We start from the raw sequence: 13,260 nt of genomic DNA, 5'->3' as shown, positions 1-13,260 counted from the left end.
GACAGCCGGATAGATAACACGAGGAGGGTTTAATAGTGAGAGTCCAATCCACTATTTATTGCTTTTTGCTGTACTTATCAACTCTGGTACTGGATTGTATCATTTGACAAAATCCATGGAGGTTAATAAAACTGGATGAAATGTCGGAAGTACAGGCTGACCAGTCTACACTGAAATCCCTCATAATTATGATTTGACTATGTTGAACATCACCAAACAAGGTTTCAATACAGGTTGGGTTGTTGACCAGGTGGTGTGTAGATGGCTATAATGACGATGTGTTTGTTAGAGTTGATCTAGAGATGAGGGATTAAAGTTTCAGATTTCTTGTAGTCTAGGTGGTACTTTTTACGAAAGCATAAATAAGAAAAGTACAATTGTGTACACTTACCATAAATGTAGATGTTTGAGTGTATTCACTGTTGCAGTCATTACATTTGGGTAATCCTGCTGGCAGGTTGCCCTCAGTCGGCCTGAATTCCAAAGTCTTGGGTCCTGCGTCGGCTGTCGTCACCCCTTCCCGGACGTCAGGTCGTCAGGGGTATAAAAGAAGCAGCCGACACCATTTTCTTTAGTTTTTCTTGCCCCAGATGTCAGGTGCCCCCCTAAAAGGGTAGGCAAAATTTATATCGATATATAAAATTACATGCAGCAATATGAACTTTTACCTTCATCCCCAAGCAAACACACCATACAGGTTGTAGAAATCAGAGAAGGAAAGATAGGTTCCATCATAAGAAAAGGGGGAATGGCGGGTGGGTAACCTGGACTGCAACAGTGAATACACTCGAACATCTACATTTATGGTAAGTGTACACAACTGTACTATATTCTTCATGTTTCACTGTTGCAGTCATTACATTTGGGTAGATTCCCAAAGCTATGGTTGGGAGGCTGGAGCTAAACAACATTAGGAGCGGCAATGAGACCCTGGAGAACTGCAGTGGCAAAGCCTGCCCTGGATTTAGAGTAGAGTGGCAGATGATAGTGCTTTGTAAAGGTGTGCACTGAACTCCAAATAGCTGCCTCTAAAATGTCCTTGGTTGGTACTCCCCTGAGAAAGGCTGCTGAAGTGGCTGCAGCTCTGGTGGAATGTGGCCTAATGCCCTTAGGCACTGGCTTGCCATGGTATAAGTAGAAGAAATGAATGCAGTGGCCTATCCACTTTGAGTCTGCTTTGAGATAGCCTTTCCTTGTGATACTGCAGCATATGCCACTAGTAATTGCTCTGTCTTTCTGAAAACTTTGGTTCTGTCCAAGTAGAATTTAAGCTGTCTGTGTACGTCCAAAGAATATAGAATTCTTTCCCCCTTGTTCTGTGGATTTGGATAGAAAGTTGGCAGATGAATGGTTTGATTAAGAGCCACACTGGACACCACTTTAGGCATAAATGTTGGGTTTGTCCTCAGGGAGACCCTGTCCGGATAAAAAATGATAAAAGATTCCACAGCCATGAGTGCCTGTAGCTCTGAAACTCGTATTGCAGAAGTTATTGCTGGGAGCAGAGCTGTTTTCCAAGATAAAAACTTTGTGTCCGCAGTAGCAGCTGGCTCAAAAGGAGGCAGGGTGACTTCTTCCAAGACGCAGTTGAGGTCCCATGCAGGCATTGGTGATCTCCTAGGAGGTCTTAAATTTTTGGCTTCTCTGAGGTACCGTTTTAATAAGGGATGATTAAAGATTGGTGGCTCTGCATTGTAATGGGCCGAAATGGCAGATGAGAAAGATAGGCCTTTGTCCAGCATCTCAGTTAAGTATTGTAAAATCTGAGGAATATTTGGCACAGTTGTATCTGTTCCTTGTACCTGGTTCCAAGCACAGAATCTCTTCCATTTTCCAGCATAAGATTTTCTAGTACTAGGCCTTCTGGCTTCCAAAATGACATCCATCACAGCTTTGCTGAGAGGTCTGTTTTGTATGACTACATTATTTGCCATGCTGCCAGGTTTAAAGTTCTGAGCTGACTGTGCAGGATCTGATTGTTTTGCTGGGATAGTACATGCGGTACTTGAGGTAAGATCCAAGCTGGGCATTGAGACAACCTCCTTAATATTGGGTACCAGTGCTGGCGGGGCCTGTCTGGTGCAATCAGAATCATCTTTGGCTGCTCCTGTCTGACCTTTAGGAGTACCTTGGGGAGGAGAGGCAGAGGGGGAAAGGCATATACCGATAGGTTTTTCCAGATGAAGGATAGGGCGTCCACTTTGCATGCTTGTCTGTGATAAATCCTTGCGCAGAATCTCTTTAGTTGGTAGTTGTGAGGGGAGGCAAATAGATCTATGTCCGAGCATCCCCATTTCCTTGTTATCATGTTGAAGACTTGTGGATCCAGCTGCCACTCTTGGGGATCCATGAGGTTTCTGCTTAGTTCATCTGCCAGAGTATTTTTCCTTCCTGGCAGGAATTGTGCCAGCAGATGTACTTGGTAAGTTAATGCCGTGTCCCACAAAGTCATAGCTAGTCTGCAAAGGGGGTAAGAGTGTGTGCCCCCCTGCTTGTTTATATACCATATGACCGTGGTGGTGTCTGTCTTTATCAGTAATTGTCCTGGATAAAGTAGGTCCTTGAAGGCTGTCAGGGCATTTTGAACAGCTAGCATCTCTTTGCGATTGATATGTAGATGCATTTGGTTTGAGTTCCATGTATCCTGAATGCATCTTCCTGCCATGTGGGCCCCCCAGGCATAATCTGATGCATCAGTCAGTTGTTAGTGTCTGCCTGGTTGGGGGTAATGTGAATGGCTGTCCCTTGTTTTGGTGACAAGCCTTTGCCCACCATCGAAACTCCTGTTGCAGACAGGGAATTAGAGTAATTATGGTTTCCAGGCTGTGGCAATGTTGAGTCCAAACTCTTTTTAGGTACCACTGAAGTTTCCTCATATGCAGTCTTGCATATGGAATTAATAGGATGCCATGAAGCCCAAAGCCTGCAGAATTTTTCTTGCAGATAACTGGGCCTTTGTTGCTAACATGTTGAAATAGGTAGTCAGTTGCCTTTGTTTGTCTGGCGTGAGATAAGCCATCTGGGCAGTTGTATTTAAGCTTGCACCCAGGAATTCTCTCTTGAGAGGGTACTAGTTTTGATTTCTTTTCATTGACTGTGTACCCTAGGCATGTTAGAAGTTTTTTCACAAATGCCAGATGCTGTAAAAAGATGTCCTTGTTCTCTGCTTGAATTAGAAAGTCATCCAAGTAAGGGTATATTTGTATTCCTCTTTGTCTGCAGAATGCAATTACTGGTGCCAGGCACTTTGTAAAGACCATGAGTGCAGTAGATAAGCCAAAGGGCAGTGCAGAGAATTGGTAATGCATTGAGCCAGCCTTGAATCTGAGGTATCTTCTGCATAATTTGTCTGACTGGGACTGCAGGTATGCCTCTTTTAGGTCTAAATTTACAAGCCAAGTGTTCTTGCCCAGCATGGGCAGAAGCTGCCGCAAAGTCAACATTTTGAATTTTGGAATATCCAGGTATGTGTTCAGACTCTATAGGTCCAGTATTGGCATCCAGGCCTTGTCCTTTCTGGACACTAAGAACAGTCTCGAGTAAAATCCTTGCCCCCGCTCTTGCTCTGGCACTTGTTGAATGGCAGTCAAAAAAATATAGATGCTCGTAGAAACCTCTTGCACGGCAATAGAGAGATAAATCCACAAAACGAAGCCAGCAAGATAGGAAGGTGTAAATAATAATTTATTGAACCCACAGGAAAAATCCAATAGGTTACAAAATAGGTTACAAAATAGAAACAGGATAAATCCAAACCGGTTTCGGCTCAGCAGAGACTTCTTCAGTGGACTTTTACTTGTGTCCACTGAAGAAGGCTCTGCTGAGCCGAAACCGGTTTGGCTTTATCCTGTTTCTATTTTGTAACCTATTTTGTAACCTATTGGATTTTTCCTGTGGGTTCAATAAATTATTATTTACACCTTCCTATCTTGCTGGCTTCGTTTTGTGGACTTGTTGAATGGCCCTCATGTCTATGAGGGATGAGACTTGTTTTTGTGCCTCTGCCCATTGATTTTTTTGGCAGATCTGGCCAGCCATTTGCCTTTGGCAGGGTATGGAAATGGAACTTGTAGCCTTGTGACACGATATTTAGAACCCATTTGTCCTGGGTTATAATGTGCCAATTTTGAGAAAAAAGTGCTAATTTTCCCCCTAAGGGTGCTGCCAGGTAATAAGTGATTGGTGCAGGCAGGGGGAAGTCATCGGGGCTGTTTCCTGTAAGGTTGTGATTTGTCTTCTCCACTTTTGGAGGTAGAAGCACCCCATTGCTTTGACCTGTATGAACCTTGCGGCTGGGATCTGCCTCTAGAGCATCTGGGTCTGTCCCTTTGAGGTTTGTCTGACACAGGAAAAGACCAATTCTTTGTTGGCCAATGTCTACTAAACCTAGGTGACTGCACTTGTAAGAAATCTTTGACCGTTTGCATAGATTTAGCCTTGTCCTCCATTTTCTTTAACACCTCTTCTGCCTTAACGCCAAACAAAGTATCATGCTGTAAAGGTGCATCTAATAATTTAACTTTAACATGATCAGGCAGATTTTGTTCCTTTAACCAAGCATGCCTTCTAATTACAGAACCTTAACTGCGGCCCTGCAGGAGGCCTTTAAAGAATCAAAACTACATTGCAAAGTATGCTTTCCAACTTGTTAAGCTGCATGCAATATATCCTGCATTTCCTTGTTTTCTGCACATTCAGAGTTTAACAACATTTTCTGTTTAAGCAATGACATGACATGTTGCTGATATTTGAGCATATGAAACTGACAGTTTAAGGCCCTTATAGCCAAGGTAGCAGATATGTAAACCTTTTTTCCCCACCTGTCCAGTGCCCTAGAATCCCTGTCAGAAGGGGTAGGGTTTTTTTGCAGCAGAAGCCTTAACTCCCTTGGGGCCCTGAGAAATAGTTTCTGGGTCAGCAGCAGGGTTTTTAAAAAGGAATTTATGTGAGTCAGGTACCCTGTAATATCTGTCAGGCTTAACAGGAGCTGGAGGTAAGGAGTCATGGGTAAGGCTAGACTCCAAAAACACATCATCTACAATGTCTATTGGCTTGTGCTGAGGTAGTAACAGGAAATCCCTGAGCCTCTTTTTAGATTCTGAAAAATCTTGGCTCTCCCAGTGGAAATGCTCCCTCATGGTACGTAAGGTTTCCCCAAAGGAATAGTCCTCAGGAGGAGAAGCTAAAGGTATGGATTCTTCAGCATCAGAATTCTCATAGGGGGAAAAAGAATATTCCTGATCAGAAGAGGAATCAGAAGAAATGGAAACCTGATCTGAAGATTCATAGTCTGTCTCTTGCCTTGGCCTCTTATCAGGAGGGGGATGGGAACCCCTGGGTAATCATGTTTTCCGCCATTTTGAGCATCTGTTTTTTTGGGCATGGAGGCCAATCCAAGTGGCTCTTGAATTTGCTTCTTTGCCTTTGAAGGAGCTTTAGTCTTTGCCTTTGAAGTCGGTTTAATGTATAGATGTTTGGGTCTGAATACACCCTCAGAAGCCGGTGCCTGCTCAGCGGCTCCAGACCCATCTGAAGGATTAGCGTCCGCGGCTTCAATACCTAGAGTTTCCAGTGGCATGGCCGACTCCACATGGGAGTCGGTAGCGGCCTGCAACTCTAAAGTAGCGGTCATCAGGGGCTGCGAAAGTGCCTCACTGAGAACTGGCGAACCAGCAACTGGCTTAGGAGAAGCTTCGTCGTTTTTGGACCTCGGGTGTCTTTCTTTTTCTTTGCATTTTTTGTGAACTCCGGTAGTCGGATGGTTTTCCAACATTTCTGGATAATTAAACCTGTGTCTAAAGTAGTTTAAAGCAAAATCATACCAACACTTAATAGTGCGTTGGTTAAATCTAGCACAAAACCGAAAACCCAGATAGTTATGATCGGGGCCTAGGCAAGGAATACAGTAAGAATGAAAGTCCTTATGAGGTATTTGCTTCCCACAAGAAATACAATTAACTTTTTCTGACATCGGTTCTGGAGCAAGAAAAAAGTTTCCCCAACAGGGTACTTAGCTTTATAGAAGGATCTGAAATTCGAACTTGAAAATCTCAGGAGTCGGCCGACCAGCACTTGCGAACTGCTTCTGTTTCGGGCACTGCACGGCAAGAAAGACTAAAAAAATGGCGTTGGCTGCTTCTTTTCTACCCCTGACGACCTGACGTCAGGGAAGGGGGGACGACAGCCGATGCAGGACCCAGGACTTTGGAATTCAGGCCGACTGAGGGCAACCTGCCAACAGGATTACCCAAATGTAATGACTGCAACAGTGAAACATGAAGAACATCTGGACTGGTATTCCACAGCAGTTGTTGTTAACTGAAAGGGCACAGTGTATGTGTGTGTCTGCACCAAACATGGCCATGAGAAAGCAGCCAAGATCTGTAATAGTAAAGATGTAATTCTACCAGCAAAAAGAGTTAATTCTGGCAAAACTGTGGCACAAGGACAAAGTACTAAAAGTTGGAGACAGTAGAATGTTTGTGAGAAATGATTAGTCACTGTACACACCAGTCAGAAGAGGTAAATTTATTACAGTGATCAGGGAATGTCAAGAAGCAGGTGTGAGATGCTATCTTCAGAATATTCAGAATATTTTTCCCTAGAATGTCAAAGTCATCTTTTGATGGAGAATAGGTTAAGGAGTTTGTTCAACAAAAATGAGCTATCAAACCGAAGAGGATTCTGCTTCTTGTATTTCTGACAATAAAGCTCATAAAGAGACTGCCAGTGAAATATTTTCCAGTGTTCCAAAGGAAAATACTTGAAAAACAAAAAATAGCATAGGAGATGACCAGAAGAAACAGGAGTATGTTAGAAATGAACCAGAGACTGAAGTACGGAGATGGCGATCAACAGAAAGAAAACCAGCAACTCAGAAATAAATGAATAAATGTGGGATTACAAAGGATCAATCAGATTTGTGAAATTTGGCATAACAAGAAAATCTAGAAATTTTGGACTTTTTGACTTTGTTAAACCTGTAGGTGATTCCAAAGCATATGCCCTCTTCATGTCATTTATGTCTGGAAGAGCATTAAGGGACATGAAGTGGAAGGAAAGCGGTAGCTGCAAGTAAAACAAATGTTGTTCTTAACCGTATTTGTATAAAACACAAAACATACTATACATTGTTACAGTAAAGCTTCTTCAGTTATTTTTGTGTATACTAGAGATAAAGTAAACAGGTGCCCTTTTTCCTTATTTTTCTTTCTTCTTGTTGAGTTTAAAGAAATGTAAACACTGCAATATAAAAAGAAAATAAAGCCTGAACAAAACAGCATGATATAAATAAAACTGACCTTTGCACACACAGGGGAATGACTGGATTAAGTCCCTTGGCTTGAGCTACCAACAGGTTTTAAGTGGAAGCAAGAAAAAGAAGAGTGAATGTAATGAAAAGTTTTCCTTTGAACATTTATTTGCTAAAGTGCAGTATGAGAAGCTTGTAGCTGACGGCAACTGTGTATTGTAGCTGGTTCTCATGTTTCTGTAGAGACATGTTTTCTGAAAGCATTCACAGTGTTCTGTACATCTGGGAGAGAAATAAAAAGAAGACAAAAACAGACACCACTTAGTAAAAGTAGAAGTACAGACTGTCCCATGCATCTCAACATGGATAACCTTCATTATAGGCCAATTGAAGCTTGTTGAGTGTAGTTGTTAGTCTGGGACAATTGTTCCCATTAGGATAGTCAAACTTCATTATCTGAAGAAGTTCCTAGCTTTGTGTCTAGGTTATGGGGGTATTCGTTTTGTTTTCTTCAAAGGTTCTTATTAAAACAAAAAGTCTTGTATGATGTGACATATGTTCAAATGAATATGACAAGAAACAGATGTGTGATGGATCAACCTGCCAAACATTAGTGTATGCACTTAACACAAAATCTAAAACTAGAAGTTTGAAAAAAAGCTGTTCTACATAACAGGTGGGAATAATTTCTTATCATAATGGCAGCACATTCCATACTATATTTGAATGTGAATGGTCTCACAGGAATGCACAAAAAAGAAAGGGCAGTGAACTATATTAAAAATGCAGAGCGCAAACAGCTATGGTACAGCAGACACATTTGGAAAGAAATGAGCATGTGAATTTGATAAAGAAAGGATTTACATTTACACAGCGGAATACCTAAGACAAAGGAAAAGGGGAGTATTTATATTATTTTTTAGATGAGCTCCAATAATGATAGAAGAGGAAAAAAGATAATAATGGCATATTGGTAGTAGTAAGGGACTACTGATAAGGGAGGAGGATTACGCTGGTATGTACTTGTATTCCACATAAAAGTGTTACAATGGAGCTTACGAAAATTCTAGGTAAACTAATCAGCTTTCAGCAAGGAATTTTGCTTATAGGTTGGGACTGGAAGACACTTGTGAAGAAATTTATAACAAATATTTAGAATGTAAGATGCGACTTCAGGAGTAGGAGTTCAGAGAAAATTCACATATTGTTCCCCAAGGTACAAAAATAGGTCTGGGATGAATAGAAATTATATTTCACAGGAACGTGCATTTAATTCAAAGTTTTCATATGCATCCCATAACAAGAAGTTACGTACTCACTATAACGTTCGATGTATGTAGTCCATCTCGCCTCACATTCTTACCCGTGGGTTCGGAGCCAAACCTCGTCTCTGACTCGGCCATACTCTAGCTTGAAATCTTCAATTGGCTCGTGGCTAAAAGGTATCCCATACTGCACTGCTCCCTTTCCCCAGATCTTGTTTGCTGCAAGCTCAGGCAATCAAAACCCATACACACAACACAGAGAAGAAGAATCAGCCCAACAACAAAAGGAGTACCGAAACCAGAACTAACCTCTGGGCCCTCCAGGAGGAGGAAGGCGGGAGGGTAATTAAGAATGCGAGGCGAGATGCACTACATACATCAAACGTTATGGTGAGTACATAACTTCTTCATGTTATGTAGTCCAATCTCGCCTACATTCTTACCCATGGGACAGCGTCCCCAGCACCTGAACCTTGGGCGGCTCAGTGGAAAATACTCCTGAGCACTGTGGAACCAAAGGAAGATCTGCCTCTGGATATCAAATCCAATTTGCAGTGACTGATAAAGGTGTGAGGAGATGCCCATGTAGCCGCAGCACAAATATTATCCATAGACATCCTGGCCTGAAATGCCGTAGAGGTGGACATCGATCGTGTAGAATGAGCCTTCACCCTAAAAGGTAATTCCTTACCGCTTGAGGCATAAATGAAGGAAATACAACTAGAGATCCATCTGGATAGGGTTACTTTAGAAACAGGAGACCCAAGTCTATTGTCTGAAAATGAGACAAATAGCTGATCTGATTTCCTAAGATCCTTTGTTCTACGTAAATAGAAACGCAATTGTCTATGAACATCTAAGCTGGTGGAATTTAAATTCTGCATTAGCAAATTCTGGGAAAAATACAGGCAGTTCAATAGACTGGTTGAGGGTACCAACCGAAGCAACCTTTGGCATAAAAGAAGGACTTGGTCTAAGGGAAACTCTATCCTTGTGAAATACCAAGTAAGGAGGTCTACCTGACAAAGCTTGGAGATCAGAGACTTGCCTAGCTGAAGTGATGGCTACCAAAAAGATTGTCTTCCATGACAAATATTTCAAGTCACAAGTAGCTGCAGGCTCAAAGGGAGACTAAGTGAGACACTGTAGTACAAAATTGAGGTCCCATGGCATTACAGGATCAAAGACTGGAGATCGAAGCAGCATGGTGCCCTTTAAGAATGCCTTACAAAGTCTATGCACCATTAGACTGGGTTCATTAACGGCATGAAAGGTGGAAATAGCCGCTAACTGGACTTTAATGGTTGTGGCAGCTGACCCCTGACTGAAAAGCATGGAGAGAAATTCCAGAACTGTAGAAAGTGGGGCGGTATAAGGGTTAATCTGCCTTTCATGAGCCCAGATGGAGAATCTTTTCCATTTACTGGAATAAATCTTCCTAGTTGAAGGCCTATGGGAAGAAGACAGAATATGAACCACTTCCGGAGAAAAATTATGAAGCCTGACTAGTGATGGAACTGGACTAGCCAAGCTGTCAACCGAAGGGTCTGAAGAGAGGGATGGAACTGCCCTGACATACGAGTCAATAGTTCTGGCTGTGGGTCAAGAATCCAGGGGTCGTCCATGAGATAGGGATGGAGAAAGGGGAACCAAATTTGATGAGGCCAGTGTGGAGCAATCAGAATCATTCTGCTTCCCAAGGATTGTGCTTTCTGAATAACCTTTGCTATCAGAGGAACAGGTGGGAAGGCATAAAGTAGACCAGAGGACCAATCGTGAACTAGAGTGTCCCTGGGTCTCCCCTGAGGGGGGATAAGGGTGAAGTAGCTGCTGCATTTGGTATTGAGGGGACTGGCAAATAGGTCACAGCAAGGCTGACCCCTTCTGTAGAAAATCTGCTCCGCAACCTGCTTGTTCAGGGACCACTCATGAAATATCAGAATAGCTCTGCTCACCCTGTCGGCAATCACGTTGGACTTCCCCGGAATGTGCGTTGCCACAAGAAAGCATTGGGAAGATGCTGCCCACTGCCACACTCTAATAGCCTCTCTTAAAGGGGATACAACTTGGTTCCCCCCCTGTTTGTTCAGATACCATACCACCGACATGTTGTCTGAGTGGATTGCAATAGTCCCGAGAGGAAGAAAGCTCTGGAGTGCTTGCAACGCTAATAGCACTGCTCTCATCTCCAAGACATTGATATGCAAATGTATCTCATGCTCTTGCCACGTGGCCTTGGACTGTCCTGCCGAGATAATGCCCCCCCACCCAATCTGGGAAACATCCGTGGTCACCGTGGCAACTGGAGGAGGTGGAACAAAGGGCTTTCCCACATTGAGATTGCTGGTATGAAGCCACCAGCATAGATCCTGCTTGCACTTGTCTGTACTCATAATAAGATGGGAAAGTGGAAGGTGCTGTAGGGACCACTGGGCAAAGAGCAACCACTGAAGGAGCCTAATGTGTAGTCTTGCAAGAGGGACTAGCATAATTGTGGCAGCCATTGTCCGTAACAATTTGAGAAACATTTTTGCCTTCACCTTTTTCAGTGGAATCAATGTGTAGACCTGTTGTTGCAAAACCTGAATTCTTTCTTGTGGTAAGAAAGCCCTCATGAACACGGTGTCTAAATCGGCGGCTATAAAGGTGACACGCTGTGAGGGCAACAAGGCAGACTTTTCCCAGTTTAGTGTGATACCCAATCGTTGACACAGCGCAATGGTGGCATCCCTGGTCTGTAGTAGTAGATGCCTGGTGGTGGCAGACAGGAGCCAGTCGTCCAGGTATGGAAACACTTGGAATCCTTGACATCTCAACTGAGCCATCACCACTGCCATACATTTGGTGAACACCCTGGGGGCTGTGGTGAGACCAAAGAGCAGGGCTCGAAACTGAAAATGACTGGCTCCCAGCCGGAAGCGTAAATGACTTTTGGATGCCCTGTCCATCTTTATATGGTAGTAAGCATCCTTGAGGTCGATGGAGCACATCCATACTTCTTTCCCGAACAATGGGAGAATAGACTGTAAAGTGACCATTCGGAACTTGGACTTTTTTTACATGGAGGTTCAAGCAGCTGAGATCCAAGATGGGCCTCAGGTCCCCTTTTCTTTTCGGCACCAAAAAGAATCTTGAGTAAGTCCCTAATCCGAGCTGGTCTGAGGGGACATGCTGGATGGCTCCTTTTGCTAGCAGCTTTTGAACTTCTGAAGCTGCGGAATCCCTTTGACTGGGTGGGGCATCTGGGATTCTCTTGGTTGGCAGGGGATGAGAAGAGAAGGGAAGGGAATATGACATCCTCCAGAAATTATCTTTAATACCCACTCGTCCTGGGTGATGCCTTGCCAGGCTTCTGGGTATAGCAAAATGCGACCCCTGACTGGCTCCAAAGGCACGCAGTCGGGCCTCCCATCAGGAACGCTGGCAGGGGGAACCGCAAAAGGAATCGCGGTCCACCTGGTTATGCGGACCTCCTCTGCCTCTAGGGCAGTGTCTACCTGAGTTACCACCCCCTCCCCTGCCTCTGGAGGGGGAATCACTTTGTGCGTCTTGAAAAAACCTCTGCGATTTTCTTAACCACATTTTCCCACCATTCTGGCCCTTGGGATAAGGTCTAGAAGGTATGTAAAAATGGACTCCCACGGCAGACAGGGTTTTTCCTTCCTGATCGCACCTAGTGAGAGTATCCTTCACCTTGGTTCTGAACAACGATGAACAGTCAAAAAGGGCATTGGTGAACATAGATGTGAAGGTCTCCGCAAAATTACAAAGGTGCATCCAGGAATGCCTCCTAAGAGAGACTCCAGAACTCGCTGCCCTACTCGCTCCCTCGGCTGCATATGAGATCAGCCTATGGAGGAGTTAGCAATGGAATTTTGGGTAGACATCTGAGCAATGACCTTCTGAGCCACTGCGTCAGAAACGTTACCCTGCAGAGACTCTCCAAGCTCTTTTAGGAGATCTCTTTGGAGCCGTGCAAAATGTGACAAATAGTTCAGCGACTGCAGAGTAAAAGCCGATGGAGAAAACATATGCTTCCAATACCGGTCCATGGTCCTAGACTCCTTGTTAGGGGGATGGACGGTAGATGAAGTCTCAGCCTATTCCTTCTTGGTGGCCGCTGCCACCACCATGGCATCTATTGTAACGCCCTTTGTGAGAAATTCCTTGTCAGCGGGGGCAGACAGAAACTTGTTGGGTCTCCTGGGGACTGGTTCCACAGTGTCAGAGGTTTCCCTTACCCTTCGACAAAGTTCATCGAATGGGGGAGTAACCCAAGAGGTGGAGGGTTGAGACCCAAAGGCCTTCAGGAACACAGACTCCTCCTCATAGGGAGATTTGGAGAGCCAGCCCCCTCTCTGCTTCAAGATCTCCAGGATATCTAAGAAAGAGATATCTTCAGAGGACGACTTGGGAGACCCCTCTAACTCCTCGAGGTTGGTGTCCGAAGTGATAGACTCATCCTGGGAGTTGATGTGCTTCCTCTTGCATACACTTTTTCTGGGGGGGATCCTCAGGCAAAAACTCTGGGGAGATCTCAGAAAGTTAGGGACCACTCATGGTTGTATCCTGAGGTCTTGGGTCTCTGCTGTCCAAGGACAGAGGGTGATAAGAAACTCATACCAGTGTTGGAGGGGGTAGAGTGTCGGTGCCATTAGATGCAGCTGAGGACCTAGCTAGCACACTCTGCATGACCTCGAAAGCTGATCCCCCCGGCTCCAAAGAATGACCAACCATGGAAGC

The 13,260-nt window shown here is 44.1% G+C and overlaps 1 protein-coding gene across 2 annotated transcripts in view; it reads right to left on the bottom strand.

The window, feature by feature from the left end:
• The window catches only part of IMPDH2 (inosine monophosphate dehydrogenase 2), a 1,061,056-nt gene that overhangs the window by 757,480 nt on the left and 290,316 nt on the right, over positions 1-13,260 (bottom strand). The window lies entirely within an intron of this gene.

This window comes from Protopterus annectens, chromosome 7.part1 (assembly GCF_019279795.1).
Source record: "Protopterus annectens isolate FY-2018-M chromosome 7.part1, PAN1.0, whole genome shotgun sequence".
Classification (NCBI taxonomy): domain Eukaryota; kingdom Metazoa; phylum Chordata; order Ceratodontiformes; family Protopteridae; genus Protopterus; species Protopterus annectens.
Note: the sequence above shows the minus strand (reverse complement) of the source record. Positions and strands in the feature narration are given on the sequence as shown.